Below are 18,337 nucleotides of genomic sequence, written 5' to 3'. Positions count from 1 at the left end.
TTGTAATACTTCTCTTGACATTTTTTCTCTTTCATATCCTGTTGGTAAGTTGTTGGGCCTCCTTGTTTCATCTCTTTTCTCTCTGAATTTTTTTTATAGAGAATTTAAGATATTTCCTTGGCTTCCCTTTCTAAAATTTTTGCAAATATATAAATTTACAAAATACACATATGTAATAGGTAATAATTTACAATCTATATGTAAATTATAAATATATAATTTTAGCTATCATATTTAAATTTTTGAAAACTGTTTTTTATCCTAACAATAATCTCTGCTTATTCTGTTTTCATTTTCTTAATAGCACTCTGACTTTGTTTTAAGAATAAATAGCTTATCTTATTCTCTCTGTGGTCATTATCTATAGTTTTGTTAAAATGTTCTTTTTAGTGTGTAATCCCTTGAGTTTGTTTTGTTCAATGTCACTTTATGTTAAAGACTTTTTTAAAATGTCAAGTAATTTCTGGCTTTTTATTCATATATTAAAGTTAGGTTAAAAAATACTGATTGGGCCCTAGCTGGTGTAGCTTAGTGGATTGAGCGCTGGTCTGTGAACCAAAGGATCACGATTTGATTCCCAGTCAGGGCACATGCTTGGGTTGCAGGCCAGTTCCCGGTGGGGAATGCAGGAGAGGCAACCACACATTGATATTTTCCCCCTCTCTTCTTCCCTTCCCCTCTAAAGATAAATAAAATCTTTTAAAACATTTTTTTAAATGCTGATTGGAAGCTATATGTACTTGGACTTGGCTTCCCAACTGTAAATTGATTATGCCATTGATTCCCAATTGATTATGCCATTACAGTGGTTCTATTCCCCCATTTAGTTTATGACCATGTGTCTCAAGTTCTTTAGATTTTATATTTCCCATACTATTCTTGCCCCCCCATCTATTTTCTATCTACCATCTGTGCTACTTATTTTCTGTACCTTCTCCTCCTCCCACTCCCCTGTTGCTAACCCTCCTTGAGATCTTCATTTCTATGTTTCCACTCCTGATCTAGCTGTCCTTTTAGTTTACTTTTGTTTTAGGTGTGGTTGTCCAATCTGGCAAATAAAATAGACTTCCAGGAAATCCAGGAAGCTCAGAGTCCCAAAGAAGTTGGACCCAAGAAGAAACACACCAAGGCACATCATAATTACATTAGCCAAGATTAAAATGAAGGAGAGAATTCTAGAAGCAGCAAGAGATAAGGGGACAGTCACCTACAAAGGAGTTCCCATCAGACTGTCAGCGGATTTCTCAAAAGAGACCTTACAGGCAAGAAGGGGCTGGAATGAGTTGGCTTTTTATTGGTAGATTTCTAAATGTCACTACCTACAGGCATATGAGCTACTTACTTGTATATCATCATTTTATTGAAGTTTTGTGAAGGTGAGTTACATTATGACAGCATAAACAACTTAAAATTCAATGTGAGGTATGCGATTCCTAAACCTCTTTCTGCTATTTCGGTGACTTGGGCTCCACCTCTCTGCCATATTGCTGAGCACTGTCTTCTCCCCATTACCTGCTCGCTTTAAGGTAGAGCTGCTTGGTTCACACTAACCCCTGTACTTGAGAAATCTCTCAACCCCTAAGTAGCTCTACAAATTGTTTTCCTAAATGAAGACAGTTCTTTCAAAAAGAATTATTGTTTAGTTTGTGCCATATAACCATGCATCAATTGTTGAGTTAAAAGCTCTAATAGTTATATGATAGCTATTGACTAAGTTGGCTTCTGGATTGGTGCCAGCTTCAGTGTAATTTTCATTTTCTCATAATGTTTAATTTTTACATGTACATGCATTCTACTCCTTAAGATAATTACATGTATCTTGAAGTACATCAATCTCCTTGTTTTAGTGACTCTGCTAAAAAGCACATGTTTGTTTATCTTCTTAATAAGTATTTTTGAAACTGTCTACATATCGGAATAGTCACGCCAGAAAATTCTGTTTATTGACTTTCAGTTTAACTCTCTGGAACCCCTTGGCAAATTTACTTTTAAGGGCTCCTCCCCAGCCCTTAAGTGCTGGAAAAGCACAGTAGTTATAGATATAGCTAGATCCTTAGCAAGATTTCCTTTGTGTGGACCCCAATACTTGATTTGCAGGTCTTATCTTACTAGACCTCCTAACAACATTTGATATACTAGATTGTTCTCTGCATATCACATTGGCCACTCTTTTCACTTTTGTTAGGTCTATCTTTTCAACTTGGCTTCTGATGTGAGAGTGCTTCAGGATCTTGTATATATCTCTTTTCTTCAGGTGATTCTATCCATACACTGATAACTCAGTCTTTAACTGTGTTGTATTCCTGAGACTCCTGATTTCAGTTGTGTACTTGACATCTTCACATAGATGTTCCATAGAGATCTAATGTCTAGCATGACCAGCACAGAACTCCTGAGTCACTGCTGTCTTAACACACCCTAACTACCCCTCACGTAGCTGTTTTTCTCATTTTTTAAAAAAGCACCAACATCCAGTCACTTGCTCAATTCCAAAATAGGACAATTACTCTTGATTCTTCTTGTTTTCACTTAACCCATTTATCTACAAACACTATTGATTCTACCCCAACAAATACTTTGAACCTGTCCAATTTTCTGCATTTCTGTGACTCTTACCTCAGACAAAGTCATTGTAATGTTTCTCCTGGAATACTGCAATAGTTTCTTACCTAGTGTCCTTGCTTCCTTTCTTGTACATAGCAACCAGTTTTAGAAGCACAAATCAGATCATGCCACTGTTTAAAATCCTACAGCATCCTCCCTGATTTACAGAACTATTCATGTTCTCGTACTTGCCTACCAACCCTTCATTTGTTTCCTTACAACACCAAGCTCACTCCCTCCCTGCCCAGAGTTTGTGACCTAGCTCTTCCTCTGCCTATTCTTCCCATTTAAACTGTCACCTCCTCAAAGAGTCCTTCCCTGGGCACCCACCTAGAGTCATCCATCAGCCTATTTTAATTGTAATGGAAACACTTACCACTATCTGACAATTTAACTGTTTAGTTGTTTGTTATTCTCTGTCTACCACCCACCAGAATGTAAACTCCTTGACAGCAGTGACCTTATCAATCTCATCCCAATAGTGTCTTCGATGTCTGGCACTAAAAAAGCACTCAATGCCTGCTTTTTGAATGAATGAATTAATGAATGAAAGGCACTTTAGAAGTCACCTAGTCCATTTTTTTGAGGTGAGAAAATCAAAGAGAAAGGCAATTTGCCAAAGATCATGTAGGTGGCAGGCAATGTGTCCTGTTTTAAATTTGTTCATTGTTATAGTGACCTCAACTACATCCAGTGACAAGGATTTTTAATTATACTATTAGTTCCACCAATCTGATCAACTCATTGACTCATCCTAGGGTCTTATCAGCATTACCCAGCCTGACTGTGCAACTATATGTTTTATTGTGTCAGTTGCCAGTGACTGGTCATCTTTATCTTGGGGCAGTTATATAACCTTTGTTCATAACCTTTGAGAGCTGACTTTCTGGCTATTCTCTCCTGTTAAGCCACAACAAACCCACCTTTTACCAAACTAGAAGCTTGATAGTGTTCATGCATAGGATAGAATTAAAAATCTATTTTTCTATCAATTCAGTGGCCCAGTTTACAGGGTAATTATGGTTTGGTGGAAAGAGAGTTTGCCTTGGGAAACCTGGCTTTTTATCTATTTCCATTACTCAGAAGCTCCCTGATCTTAAGCAAGCTCTTAACATGTTAAGCTTCAATTTTGTTGCCTCCCCAGTTTTTCTCATTTTCTCTTGCTTTTTCTTCTCTAATTAGAATAATAAATATGATATTCACTTTACAGGGATTAAGTGGATTGATAATCCAGTTAGTGGGATTAAATTATGAATATGAAAACATTTGCTAAGTGTAAAGTGCATGACAGACATGAGATTAAATGTAAGAGATGGCTCATATTAATCAGTTTCTAATGTATTAAGTATATAATCATTAGTAATTGTGATTTTTAAAGTCACTGTTATATGTCAGACTTTCAGAACAACTGTCTTCTTATCCAGTATTCTTTTTAATTATTTTTAATAAAATTAGTTTCACTTTAGCCAATACGAATAGGATAAAATGGAAATTGGGGGTCTCTGAGTTCCTGCCAAGATGAAGATATAGCTAAAAACCCTTTACTTCCTCACACAACCAAAAGGAGGATAACGAGCAAAATCGCCAGAAAAATCAAACTGCATGGAACTCTGATAACCAAGGAATTAAAGAAAAAATCAACCAGACCTGTAAGGCGGACCCCATGGGCCGACTCAAAAAAAAACAAGGCCAGGCGGTGCTGACTGCCCTGCTCAGCAGAGCTGCACAGAGGGATTGACTTCAGGGGGAAACTGAGGCTCAAAGCTGATTGTGAGCTAAGGCTGGGGTTGCCATAGTGAGAGATACTTCTAATCTGATAAGAGAGTCTGTGGGAAAGTGCACCAGAGACAAGCAGGCAAGCTGCATTGTTCCCTCTCTGGCCCCTCCCACACAGGCTGAGCAGCAAAGAGGGCTGCCCTGCCCAGGTGAATACCTAAGGTCCTGCCCCCTTACAACCTATCCACTGGGCCAAGACAAACAAATATGGCCCAAATGAACGAATGCAGCAAAACCTTGGAAAGTGAAATAAGCAATGAGGAGATTCCCAACCTATCTGATGAAGAATTTAAAGCCCTGGTAATCAAAATGCTCATAGAACTGATTGATCTTGGTTGAAAATGAAAGAACAAATGAAAGATACCAAAAATAAAATAAAGCAAAATATTCAGGGAACCAACAGTAACAAGAAGGAAATCAAGATTCAAAGCAACCATTTGGATATAAGGAAGAAATAAACATCCAACTGGATCAGAATGAAGAAACAAGAATCCAAAAAAATGAGGAAAGGCTGAGGAGTCTCTTGGACAACCTAAAACATTAAAACATCTGAATTATAGGGGTGCAAGAAGGAGAAGAACAGCAGCAAGAAATTGAAAACTTATTTGAACAAATAATGAAGGATAACTTCCCCAATTTGGCTAAGGAAATAGACTTCTAAGAAGTCCAGGAAGCCCAGAGACTCCCAAAGAAGCTGGACCCAAAGAGGAACACACCAAGGCACATCATCATTAAGTTACCCAAGATCAAAGACAAAGAGAGAATTCTAAAAGCACCCAGAGGAAAGGAGAGAGTTACCTACAGAGGAGTTACCATAAGGCTATCAGTTGATTTCTGAAAAGAAACCTTACAGGCAAGAAGGGGCTGGAAAGAAGTATTTGAAGTCATGAAAGGCAAGGAGCTACATCCAAGATTGCTCTATCCAGCAAAGTTATTATTTAGAATGGAAGGACAGATAAAGTGCTACCCAGATAAGGTCAAGTTAAAGGAGTTCATCATCACCAAGCCCTTATCGTATGATTAGAGGGACTTATCTAAGAAAAAGATACAAAAAATGACAATAAACTCACAACTATCAACAAATGAAACTAAAAGAAAAGAAAAACAATGAAAACAAAAACTAAGCAAACAACCAGAACAGGAACAGAATTAGAGAAATGGACATCACACAGGGGGAAAAGGTACAGGGAAGAAGAAGCATAATTAGTAGGCATAAAATAGATGGGGAAAGATAAAAAATGGTATAGGAAACAGGACTCAAAGAACTTATATGTGTAACACATGGACATGAACTAGGTGGGGGGTGGGAATGCTGGTGGGTTGGGGGATAAGGGGGAAAATTGGGAAAACTGTAATAGCATAATCAATAAAAAAATACTTAAAAAATAAGATGGAAATTAAAAGTATACCCTTTCACCTTGGACACCACAAATGTATCCCCTATACAACATGCGGTGAACAAAAGGCCTGCAATCTGAATCCAGCCTGCAGCTTGTTTCTACCAGGTGGCAGCCCCGAGCTCTTGCTTAACTGTTAAGGAGTAGTTACATTTATACAGTTCGAAAATTACATTTGGTCCTTTGAAGGTAACTGCAAAGCTGGTGTGGCCCCCAGTGAAAATGAGTTTGACACCCTTGCCCTAGACATAAGCAGCTAGCATTAGCTTGCTGTTTTTAGTTATTAATTATAAAAATAGCAAACATAATAGTTTAGTACTTGACTAAGAGTCTGGCATTATTATAAACACTTTATATAAATTCATTTTGATACTCACAGTAACCGTGTTCAAATATTACTATTATCCTAATTTTATATGTGAACAAACTGAGACTCAGGCGGGAAGCTGTTTGCCTGTGTCATGTAGCTAGAAAAGCACATTCGAGCACAGGCAATCTGGACCAAGGTTCACATTCTTAGTCACTGTAAACAACATACTTAGACACCTTTCCTAAGGTGTCTAAGCATGTAGAGATCTGTATAATTTTAGTACCTACAGAATATTTCATTGCATGATGTGTATTTTATCTACTCTCAATTGATGAGAATTTTCATCTCTTCCAGATTTTTCATTACTAAAAAGAAACTGCAAAAAAAAAGAAACTTAAGCTACCATGGACAAGCCTATTGCTTTTGTCTGAGTCTGGCTATCTCATGAATTTCTGGAGGTGGAGAGCTGAAACGAAAGGCCTATGCACTAAACTGCCTTCCACACGAACAGTAAATTTTCACCTGGAGTCTACAAACTGCAAGAATCGCCAAGAACCTGTTATTTCTATGTGCCTCTGTTTTTTTTTTAACTAATTTTAGCACATGGCAAACACCACATTCTAGGTTATTGTCTTCCATTTCAGTGAGGTGAGGAAGGTGTGGGCTGAGAGGATCTGGCAGCCTCTGCTCCTGCCGCCTGCTACCCTGAGGTGCTGGAAGAATTACAGTTAGGCTGTCCCCCTTGCCTCGGACTGAGATATTTATTGGCTCTTAAAGATTAATCCAAGTGCAACCTCTAAACCAGTATATGGTTTCACTCCTTTGTACTCCGGGGAGAGAGAATGATGAGAACTGTGAGAAGTGAAACTCCACAGAATGTAATCACTCCTCACCCCACCCCTGCAAACTTTTTAAGAAATGGAATTTATCCTTTCTTTCCAAATCAGGTCTCTGTTTTTAACCAGTTTTTCTCAGTGCTCTGTCATGTGAAAATACATGATAAATGGAAACTAACAAGATTACTTTATCAACTACTATTTCATTCACTCATTATTATGTTACGGAAGATATTGAATAAGATATTATACCTGCCCCCAAGAAACTTGCAATCTCCTCTAGCTATTGTAAGAATGGAGCATGGAGAAAATGTCTTGCATTTAAAATAGGGAGTTTAAAGCAACAGGAAGAACATACCAGAAAAATCAGTGCTAATATTTCCCTATTTTCTTAATGAGAAAAATCAACCTTAGAGAAAAATCAACCTTAGAGATGTTAAATGACTTAGCTTGTTCAGATAGAGAGTGGTGAAGTCAGAGCTGAAACTTCGATTCTGGTTCCAAAGGTTGTGTATTCTCCATGTGGTTTCCAGACCTGACTGGTGGAAGTTTCTAGTCCCATCTACTTAGCAAATTGACATCTTTTTATGTGCCCCAGGCATATAGAAATGCTAGATAATATATAACAAAACTATTTTATAGACATAGTGAAGGGAGGAACAAAATTCCCACATGCCAAAAACTAAAGAACCCCTCTGCCCCTTGAGCAATGTGGTTCATGCATGAGCTGATGTCAAACAAAGCTGAGGGTATCAGACCTGGCTATAGGACCCAACAGCTGGGGGCTGGAGTTTTTAAGACAGATCTAGAATAAAAGACTTCTCCTTGGGGCTGTTAAAGGTGAAGAGTTGAAACAAATTCATTCATAAAGCTTGAAGCAAGGAAGAGCTGCTCCCTCCATATAAGGGGGACTATAAAACATTACTTACTACAAACCACTGGTGAAATTCTCACCAAATAGGTATCTGGATAGGAAACATCTCCACGATAAATGGAAACTTAAAAATATGTATCATGCATAGATATAGAATCCAAATTTTAGATTATTTTCACAGCATAGGACTCCCAAATACAGATGTTAATATATTTAGATACTGTAAATATTTCAGACCAGTGAAATCCTGGAGTTCCCGGAGGAATCAAAAGTGAGAATCGTTTGAAGGGTTACTAGCCCATCTTAAAGTACACAGGAATTCCACAGGGAAAATGTATCCTAGCTGAAAGTGTGCTCACAATTTAAAAGTACAAGTCAAAGAAATGGTCCACAAAGTGGGAGAGTCCACAGACACACATGAGAGGAATAGCACCCCAACGGCCTGAGATAACATAACAATTGAAAGCTACTTCTACGTTAAGTATATTTACAAACATTAAGGAGTTCAAGAGAGAAATAAAAACTTCATAAAGAGGTACCAGTCAAGATGGAGACGTAGGTAAACATGCCTCGTCTGCCTGCACAACTCTAGCAAAAAATACAGCTATACTACAAAAGAAATGCCACCCAGAATCATCAGAAAATTGAGCTGTGTAGAACCCTGACCACCAGGGAATTAAAAAAGTACTATTTATTCAGACAGGTAAAAGGGGCAGAGGCATGGAGACGTGAAACAGGTAGTACCACACATACATGTGTGGTGGATAAAAATCAGGGAGGGATATCTTGGGAGCAAGATAGCCCCCACCAGACCACCCAGCCCTGGGTTCCAGTGCCAGGAGGACAAGTCCCTATAATTTTGGCTGTAAAAACCAGTGAGGGTTGGGACAGCTGAGGAAATTATGGGATTCTCAGGAGTCTCTTAAAGGGCTTGCAATGGATTTAGGACTTATGCTGACTCACTCTCTCTGGGCTCCAGCACTGGGGCAGCAGCTGGAAGGGCACCAGTGGCATAAGGAGGGAATCTGAAGTGTCTGGCATCAGGGTGAGCCAGGGCACAGTTTCCTTCCAGACAAACTCCAGAGGCCAGGCAGTAACCATTGACTCTTTTCTGAGCCATACCCCACACAGAGACACAGAGCAGAAACACCATATCTAATTCAGACGTCAACCTAATTAACACGGGTTGCCCTACCCTGGCAATTACCTAAGGCTCCACTCCATCCAACTTATGGGTGCACTTTTCTACATTAGGCCACAAAACTAAGGGAGTCAAAGCAGCACTATCTAACACAGAGAAACAAACACAGAAATGCTGCCAAAATGAGGAGACATAGAAATATGGCCCAAATAAAGGAACAAAACAAAACCCCAGGAAAAGAACTAAACAAAATAGAGATAAGCAATCTTTCAGATACAGAGCTCAAAACACTGCATGCTCAAGGCACTCACTGGGTACTTCAACAGCATAAAAAAGTCTTGGGCCAAAATAAAAGTTATACTAAATAAAGAAAAAATTATAGGGAATCAATGGTAAAGTGGATGAAGCCAGGAATCAAATCAATGATACGGAGGAAGAAAAAGAATATTCAATTAGAATAACAAGAAAAAAATGAAAAAAAATAAGGATAGTATAGGCAGCCTCTGGGACAACTTCAAACATACTCATATTTTAATCACAGAGGTGCCTAAAGGAGAAGAGAAAGAGTGAGAAATTGAAAACTTATTTGAAAAAATAATGAAAGAAATCTTCCCTGTTTGATGAAGGAAAATATACATACAAGTCTAGGAAGCAGGAAGAGTCCCAAACAAGATGGACAGAAAGAGCACCACACCAAGGTGCATCATAATTCAAATGCCGAAGGTTAAAGATAAAGACAGAATCTTAAAAGGAGCAAGGGAAAAGCAGAGAGCTACCTAAAAGGATTTCCCATAAGATTGTCAGCTGATTTCTCAAAAGAATCTTTGCAGGCAAGAAGGAACTGTCGAGAAGTATTGAAAATGATGGAAAGCAAGCACCTACAACCTAGATTACTCTATCCAGCAAAGCTGTCATTTAGAATTGAAGGGCAGATAAAGTGCTTCCAACCGAGGTAAAGTTAAAGGAGTTCATCATCATCAAGCCATTATTATATGAAGTGTTAAAGGGACTTATTTAAGAAAAATAAGATCAAAATGACAATAAATTCATAACTATCAACAATTAAATCTAAAAAACAAACTGAGCAAACAAGTAGAATAGAAACAGAATTGTAGATATGGAGATTATTTGGAGGGTTACTACAGTAGGGTGAGAATAGGGGAAAGGTGCAGGGATTAAGAAGTACATATTGGTAGTTTAAAAAATGGTCATGGGGATGTAAAGTACAATATAGGAAATGGAGTAGCCAAAGAACTTATATGCATGACCATAGGCATGGAATAATGGGGGAATTGCTGGAGGGAGTGGGGGTACTGGGTGGATGGGGGGCAAAAGGGGAAACAATCAGGACAAATTTAACAGCATAATCAATAAAATATATTTTTAAAAATTTCATGAAAGAATAGGGTATAAAATAGCATGCAGATATGAAAAAACTCAATAGAACTATTTAAAATAAAAAGTTGTGAATGAAATTAAGCATGATGGCCTGCTTTAAGAGCAGATTGCACAATTAGAAAAATTGATGATATGACAGATAAATCTGAGAAAATTATTTGAAGTGCTGCAGTGCTGCAGAGAGATAAAAAAGACATAAAATCCAGAAGACATTTAAATTAGAAGATTCAGTTTAGGTTTAATGGGAATTTCAGAAGACAATGGGAGAAGGGGCAGTATTTTAAGTGAAAATGGCTGTGAATTTTCCAGAACTAAGAGCAGCAACGAAACCTCACATTGAAGAAAGAGAGTCCTGCACACAGTATACAAATCTACTCCTAGATCCATGATACGAAAAGCAAAACATTGAAAACAAGCAAATGTTAGCTGAAGTAGAGAAAAAAGATAATATAGAAAGGAACAATCATTAGAATAACAGTGGACATCAGCAAAATAAAGATTAGAAGGCAAATCTCTCTAATTATCAGAATTACCTGAGAAGCACATTAAAATACAATATTATGAGGTTTTTCCCCAGATGCTCTGGATAGTATTCAGGAATATGCCTTTTTAAAAAGCTTCTTTGGTCATCAAGTGGGGTTAAAACCCTTTTATTCCTTAGCACCAAATACATAAGCACACACACAAGTTCGTGTACAATCGTCCTTCAGTATCCACCAGGGATTGGTTCCACAACCCTCCACGGATACCAGAATCCATGCATGTTCAAGTCCCTTATATAAATGGCCTAGTATTTGCATAAAACTTACTCGCATACTCCCATATAGTTCAAGTCATCTCTAGATTACTTATAACACTTAACCCAGTGTAAATGCTATTTAAATAGTTGTTAGGCTGCATTGTTTAGGGAATATTGACAAAAAAATGTCTGTGTATGTCCAGTACAGACTCAATCATTGTAGGCCTAACCACATAGTACATGTCAGCAGCAACATCACATTGTCTTGTTGAATATTTCTGTTGAATCTGTGGATGTGGAATCCACACAGATGAAGATACACACTGATCTCAGGAGTATGTTAGTAAAATTACCCCCTACCCCCACCCCCTAAAAAAATGGAGAAGTTGGATCCATAATCGAGGATCATTTCTAAAGTCTTTTTCTTTCCATCTCTGGGGGATTCATGCTACATGGTACCAGAAGATGACACCCAAAGAAAAGCACATGAGTTAGTAGAAGCACCTTCTAGCTCACACTTTCTCTTATATCTCCAGTATAACTATGGTTAGAATCAGAGGATCCATCATCCTGCCCCACACCTCCAGAATCCTCTGTGGGTATTTCATAAGACTCATGAATAGCTCATGTCTGCAGAGTGTTTGGCAAGATATGCTTCCCATCTTACTAGTTATCTCATATTAAATACAAAAAGACATGTTAACCCACCCAAACTAGAAATTTAGTCTGCTTTGCCTTTTATGGACACCTGGTCTCAGATCAATGGTTGTTCAGCTATTATAATAAGGGCTCGTTCTATGTTCAAGTAATACTGGATATAAGTATTTATGATAGCCATTGTTTTTGAACTAATAGTCCTACTTCTAAGAATTTATTCTAAATACCTCCCCCAACACACACACATACAAAACCTTTATACAGGCATACCTGGGACATATGTGGGTATGGTCTCAGACCACCACAATAAAATAATTATCATGATAAAGAGAGTCATAATCTTTTTGCTGGTAGAGGGTCTTGCATTCAATTTGTAAAAAAAATGCAATATCTGTGAAGTACAGGAATGAAGTGTGACTGCACTCAAAGTTGTTCATTCCAGCATTAGATGCTTAAAGGCACAAACACCTGGAAGCCTGAAGAAGTGGTGCAGGGCAGTAAGATGATGGCATGTTGCCCCACACATGTGCTGTAAGAATGCATTTGCTTTTAAAGGACACAGCTCCCCACACACAGGGTGCTTTTCCCCTTACACAATGCATCTCCACATGACAGAACTATGCCGGGTTAAAAATTATGTTTTGAACAAGCAGTTCTCAAAAGAAATTTTAAAAGTACCATAAACACAAAGAAATACTCAACTTCATTGGTAATAAAGGAAATAATAAAATTTCCTTTTTACTAATAGTAAGCTTTAAAGAATAATAATACCCACTGTTGGTGAAAATGTAGAGAAATGGGCAATACTTTGTGTAGGTAGCACAAGTTGATACATAAGATTTTTTTTTTGGTTATCTTTTTCTTTTTATTGTTGTTCAGTTACAGTTGTCCAGCCTTCACTGGTAATATGTAGCCAAAGGCATAAAAATTGATAGATTTTTTTTGCTCAACAAATTTACATAAATGATTTTTTAATTGAACAAGTATAGATAGCACCATTTATATTACTAAAAATTGGAAATAATTTAAACATTCAAAAATAGGAATTATTTAAATAAAATATGGTGCTGCACAATGGAATGTAGTTAAAAAGATATTCATACTATCTGGGTAATGATTTTTAAGTTGTAAAATAGAAGGTGGAATAAAATGATAATTTTATTAAATTACAATTAGAAAAACATAAAATACCAAGAAGGAGATATAATAAGAAATGATCATTATCTCTGGTGGTGGGAATTTATGGATGGCTTTTCTTTTCTGCATGGTACTGTCTATAAATTTTGCAAAGAAATTTTAATTTTTTGAAATAAAAAGTTATTTTCAAAATTTTTAAGCTATATGAGGTAATGTTAATCATGGCAAAATAAAAAAAAGGTTGCCTTGTGACTACAGCTATGTAAAATTGGGTACATTGATAGAAAGAAGGAAAGAAATTAAAAAAGGAAAAGAAGCAGGAAATAATCTCTCCTAAGAGTGCTGTTCTCAGCCAGCGGAATGTGGGGCAGAGGTTTTCTATTGTATGAATTTCTCATGCTTTCTCATATATTACCAGTTTTATATTTAGAAGAATAAGAAATTTCTTTTTAATATAAATTGAACTTAATACAGTAAGTAGGATCTTCCCTTTCTATTTCATTTCATATGCTTCTCTGCTGTATCGAGTATCCATACTGAGTCCTAATGCCAAGTTTCTGGGCTCCAACCATGCCACCATGTTAGGTAATTTCATGTAAAATATTACTACTGAATTCATTATTTCAGTCATGAAAACAGAGGCTTGGAGAGCTCTGTAATCCTCACATGAGTCTAGCAGGGAGCCAGGCAGGATTAGAATATGCTCATCCCCGCTCAGCACTCCATCTCGGTCTCAGAGTGGGGAGAGCACCATGAGATCTTGGCAGCACTGTTCCAGACCCACGTTGCAGTGCATTTGCTTTTTGGCTTGAACTCCTCACACATATGCTTTGCCTTTCCGCTTTCAAGCAGAGGGCTCCTTGCCTGCTCCAGTCTGGATGTCAGCAGGTGGCCTGCTGGCCCCAAAAGCTTTCTGCCTGAATTACTCTGTGTGGTTTCTGCACATTGGAACTTGGCACCCAGGCACAGACACACCTTCCAGCCTCCCTCCCCACACACCACACTGTGTATTCCGTTAGAAGTCATCCAGATTCTCAGCCTGGGTATTGGGCCAAAGCCAGACTTACTTCAAAGAATCACCTCGTTTCCATCTGCTAAGATACTGTTGGGAACTGCTCTGCCTGGTTTCAGGAGTTGTAATTGCCCCCTTTGGCTAAGGTTGAGTGAGTGACCTCTGGAATGCGAGCCACTAAGGAGACAAAGCTTGTCTCTGGCAGCAACGCTGCTTCTGCTTCATCCCCTGACCCCAATGCTTGGTTGGTTAGTCTAAGATGGGTAAAACTCCTCAGAGGAGGGGCAACCTAAGCCAGACATAATCACTTGGGAGGCCATCATGGAAGGACTCAGGGGCTGCAACAAAGAGGGAGTGATGGACACTCACCCCCAGGCTATTCTGACATAGCCCGAGTCCCCATGTCCTCTGGGAGAAGCACTTCCTGGCTCTCATCCATTTAAGCCTAAAAACCTTTGATGGGGAAGGCGGTGCAGCCCCTTGCTGGCTAGAGTGGGATCTGGGGTGATCGGGCATAGGAAAAAATTCACAAAGTCCTGTGAAGCCTGCTTTGCTAAGAGTGCTTTCATTCATATGATAAGGGTCCAAGCAGGACATGAGTATGTCTCCCAAAGTTTTTGCAACCCCCTTACCTGACAGACACTGACTCAGACTAAACCCTCAGATTTCTTTGAAATGTTATCTACTGTTTGATCCTTGATGCCTGTATTCCTGTGTATTACAATCCAATAAAAGCCATTGAGGAAGGGGCTCTTGGTCTTTCTCCTCTGAGAGACTGACCACTTGAGATTGACCCAAGCAGATCATGTCTTGGTAGTTTCACTTTCATCCGTGGCAGACTGGGGGACTTTGTGGCCAAAGTTGCCCCCCCAAAATACCATATCCCCCTTCCCCTTTCCAGGTAGAACATACTCTCTTGTCACTTTCTAGCTTCTGCGCTCTCCCTCTCCAGTCCCCTTGCCACACAGTCACCTGAATGAACTGATCATGTTACTCTATGGCCCTAGAATTTTCTACAGCTTCCTTCACATTCAGTGTAATGTGTATATTTCTTAGAATGCAAATCAAGGTTCTTCATAATGTGCCCCCAACTCAGCTACTCAGCCCCCACGGTCACCACACATTTCCCACCTTCTTCCGCTGCTGTAACACATGCTCCCTGGACCTGACCTACCTTCTCACTTGCTCCTGCTTTTCTCTGTGCTCTTCCCTTGCCTTTTCCACTTTGTCCCCATCAATGCTTCTTCATCCCTCAGAAATGAATCCTAATATCGGCTCCACCGGTAAGTCTTTCCTGACCTCTCTCCTCCCCATCCTGCCCCAAGCGTTCTCACACATGACCTCTACAAATATCTAAGAGTATTTGCCAGCTCAGGTCTGTCCTTCAGTGGATTGTGAGGTCCTTGCAAGCAAGGACTGGATTTTTCTGTGGTTTTAGTCCAGTACCTTGACTATTTTCATAATTTACAGTGAAGAGCAAGCACTCAGAAATGTACCCAGCAGTCCTACTCCTGGGAGTAATCCCAACATATCTAAGGCATATACAAGAAGATTTGCAGCAGCATTATTTTGATTAGTCTCCCAATAACCATTAGTCCCTGGAAATAACCCAAATGTCTATTAACTAGAGAATGGGCAAGTAAATCATGGCTTTTTAAAGAAACAAATCCTATGCAACAATGAGAATGAATGAATAAATGTTGTGAATGGATCTCACAAACATAGTGTTGAGTGAAAGCCAGACACAAAAAGTAAAAGATGTGTAGTTCCATTTACATAAGCTCAGAAGGAGGCAGAAGTCATCTGTGGTGCAAGAAATCGTGAGAAGTTGCCCTCAAAGGTTCAGGGTAATTGATGGGGGCGTGTCTGGGATGCCAGCGAGGTCCTATCACTTGATCTAGGTGCTGGCTACATGGAACGTTTTCACCCTGTGGGGATTCCTCCAGCTTAATACTTATGATCAGTGTACATATCTGTATCTAAAACTTTAATAAAATTTTTAATTCAGTCAAGTTCCTTTGTGAGACATTTTCTCTGGGTGTTGGGGACAGTGACAGAGATGGCAGCGTAGGTGTGCACGCTCAGTCGAGGCCCTTTTCCCGCTCAGAGCTGTGCTGCCTGGCAGAAAGAGGAGTTTTAAAAGACAAAAACTATCCCTGTCCAGAGGTTAGGGTTTGCTTTAAGCAATGTGCTGCTCAGCATTGTCAGCAGGTGTGAATTTGGATAGGTTGACGTGTCTACTTGAATTTCAGCACGCTCAAATAATTTTGGAATCCGTCCGGGTATAAATAAACACATAACTATAATCGGAATTTCACTCTTTGCTGAGTATCGTCATCCTTCTGCTTCTAAGGCTTCTATCACCAGCAGCCATGAGCTTCTTGGCCTACACGCATCAGTCAAGCCTTCCGTGTACTCCACTGGCTCACGTTTCACTGCTGCAAGTTTAAAACGGGGTTTCTTCTTCTTGGGGTAAGGATTGTGCTTAATGATCTAAATTAACATCTTTCAATTGGTGGGTTTTTTTTTTCTCCTCCAGATTTTAAGAGGTCCAGAAACAGCAGACTATGGGATGTATTTAAAAATAGACTTCTTCTTCAAACAAACAGTTAAACGTAGAAACGGAGTCTGGCAATCTTTGCCTTGGAGACTGCGGCAGCCCCTCGCTGCAGCCGGCACTCGGGAGCCCAGCCAGCCCCCGCTGCAGGAGCTCTGCAGTGAAGGCTTCTCCGTGTCTGCGCAGATGGGAATTCTGCTGCCACCTTCTCAGTTCACATTTCCTGCACTTTCCCTCCTAAACAATCTACTGCCAAAAATAGAATCGTGGTGTTTTGAGTCTGCGCAGGAATTTAGTGGGAGGATGGAAGGGGTTTTGGTAGGAAGCTCCCCGTAATTACCACCCCGGGTTAATACTCCTATTGGCTCTGAGGTGGGAAAGTGCTCAGAAATCCTCTCCAGGAACAGCACTGAACTTTCTTCCCAGGGCCAGCTGGGGATGGCCCGTCCCCCATCACGAGGCCGGCATTAGTGCTGACGACACTGTGCAGTGACAGAGGACAGGAGCCTTTGCCAGCCTTGCACAACTTGTCCCCTTCACCAGTCCTCTGCTCCCTGAAGTCTCTTCCTGACAAGATAGTCCCCTCCTCTCTACCTGTTCTTTACTGGGTCCCTGAAAGGATCGGTGCCCCTGCTCCTCTTTGCATAGCTGAATTATGTCCACCCTTCAAGGTCTAGCTCAGATCTCACCTCCTTTGGGCAGCCCTCTTGGGTGACTTCAGCTAGAAGTGATTTCCACTTTGTCTGAATTTTTAGAGCCCCCGATGACTGGACATTCTAAAAATAATTGACAGCGATAACAACATTAACAGTGCTTTTTATATGCCAGGCACTATTCTTGACACTTTACTCATATTGTCAGAATCTTTACAATGAGTCCATAAAAGAGGTTGCGTTATGGTTCCCATTTTATGGATGAGGGTACTGAGGCCTGTCATGTTATCACAGCTCCCTCGTTAGATTAGAAGCTCCATTTACCATCTCTTTGACTTACTGACTTGTCTCACAGCACAAGGCTCAGAGACGTGCACTGCTAACTGTTCAGCTTACATTTGTCCATTTAATTATGTGCTTAGTGAGGCTTAAGACCCTGAAAATAGAATTTGAAAGGCATTTCTGTCAGTCATATATGCTTCCTCTCCATTTCTGTCCTCAAGGGAGACAGTGCAGCGGAGCAGGTGGGACTGATAAAACCCACAATAAAAGCAGGACCTTAGTGGGAATGCATTGTAGGCCAGGGCCTGTGGGAGGTAATATATGCTCATCATTCCTTTTGCTATTTTCCCCCCCGAAGGATGTGAGAGAGGTTGCAAAATGTTTGCAATAGGATCAAATGAGTAGATGAAGGTGTTGTAGCAAAGGGACTACAGATGTGGGAAGTCAAACAAAAGCCTGGGTTCAGTTACTACCCAGGAATGCACGCCCTAAGGACCCTCCTTTGGAAGTGAGCCACAAATTTGCCTCTAGGCTTCCTAGTGCTTATGATTTAGGGGGAAAAGGACACACAATTAGTGACAACACCCATTTGCCTTTAAGGTAAAGACAAACCAGCTGTGTAGATAGAGCACACATAAATGTCATGCCAAACCATTTCTGTTTTACAATTCTCAGCCCGGGCCAACCTCATGGAAAGCACAGAATGGAAAAATCCATTCAGGGAGGAGGCAGACCTGCTGGATTGAGGATGCTGTATAATTTGGTTTAATGTAATCTATCTGAGGGATGGGTGGATGGCACACATTTCAGAAAATGCTCTGGGAATGTTATTTCTCACAACTGGGCTCCATATAATCTGCTCCAGACAATTACCTTTCCACCTCCAACTAAAATTTGAATGGGTGTTTTAGTACGCCACCTACGGACACCCTAAAAAACTAGCGATGTCCAGGAGCAGCCTTTG

At 39.8% G+C, this 18,337-nt stretch overlaps 1 long non-coding RNA gene across 1 annotated transcript in view; it reads left to right on the top strand.

The window, feature by feature from the left end:
- The window catches only part of LOC119051770 (uncharacterized), an 89,384-nt gene extending 79,160 nt beyond the window's left edge, over positions 1-10,224 (top strand). Inside the window, exon 7 of the long non-coding RNA XR_008389947.1 lies at positions 6,442-10,224. This is a non-coding gene — a long non-coding RNA (uncharacterized LOC119051770). The remainder of the gene's footprint in view (positions 1-6,441) is intronic.
- The last annotated feature ends 8,113 nt before the right edge of the window (positions 10,225-18,337 follow it).

This window comes from Artibeus jamaicensis, unplaced genomic scaffold (genome assembly GCF_021234435.1).
Source record: "Artibeus jamaicensis isolate MK-2021 breed Jamaican fruit bat unplaced genomic scaffold, CSHL_Jam_final scaffold_1964, whole genome shotgun sequence".
In the NCBI taxonomy this organism is placed as follows: domain Eukaryota; kingdom Metazoa; phylum Chordata; class Mammalia; order Chiroptera; family Phyllostomidae; genus Artibeus; species Artibeus jamaicensis.
This window is presented reverse-complemented; position numbering and strand designations above follow the sequence as displayed.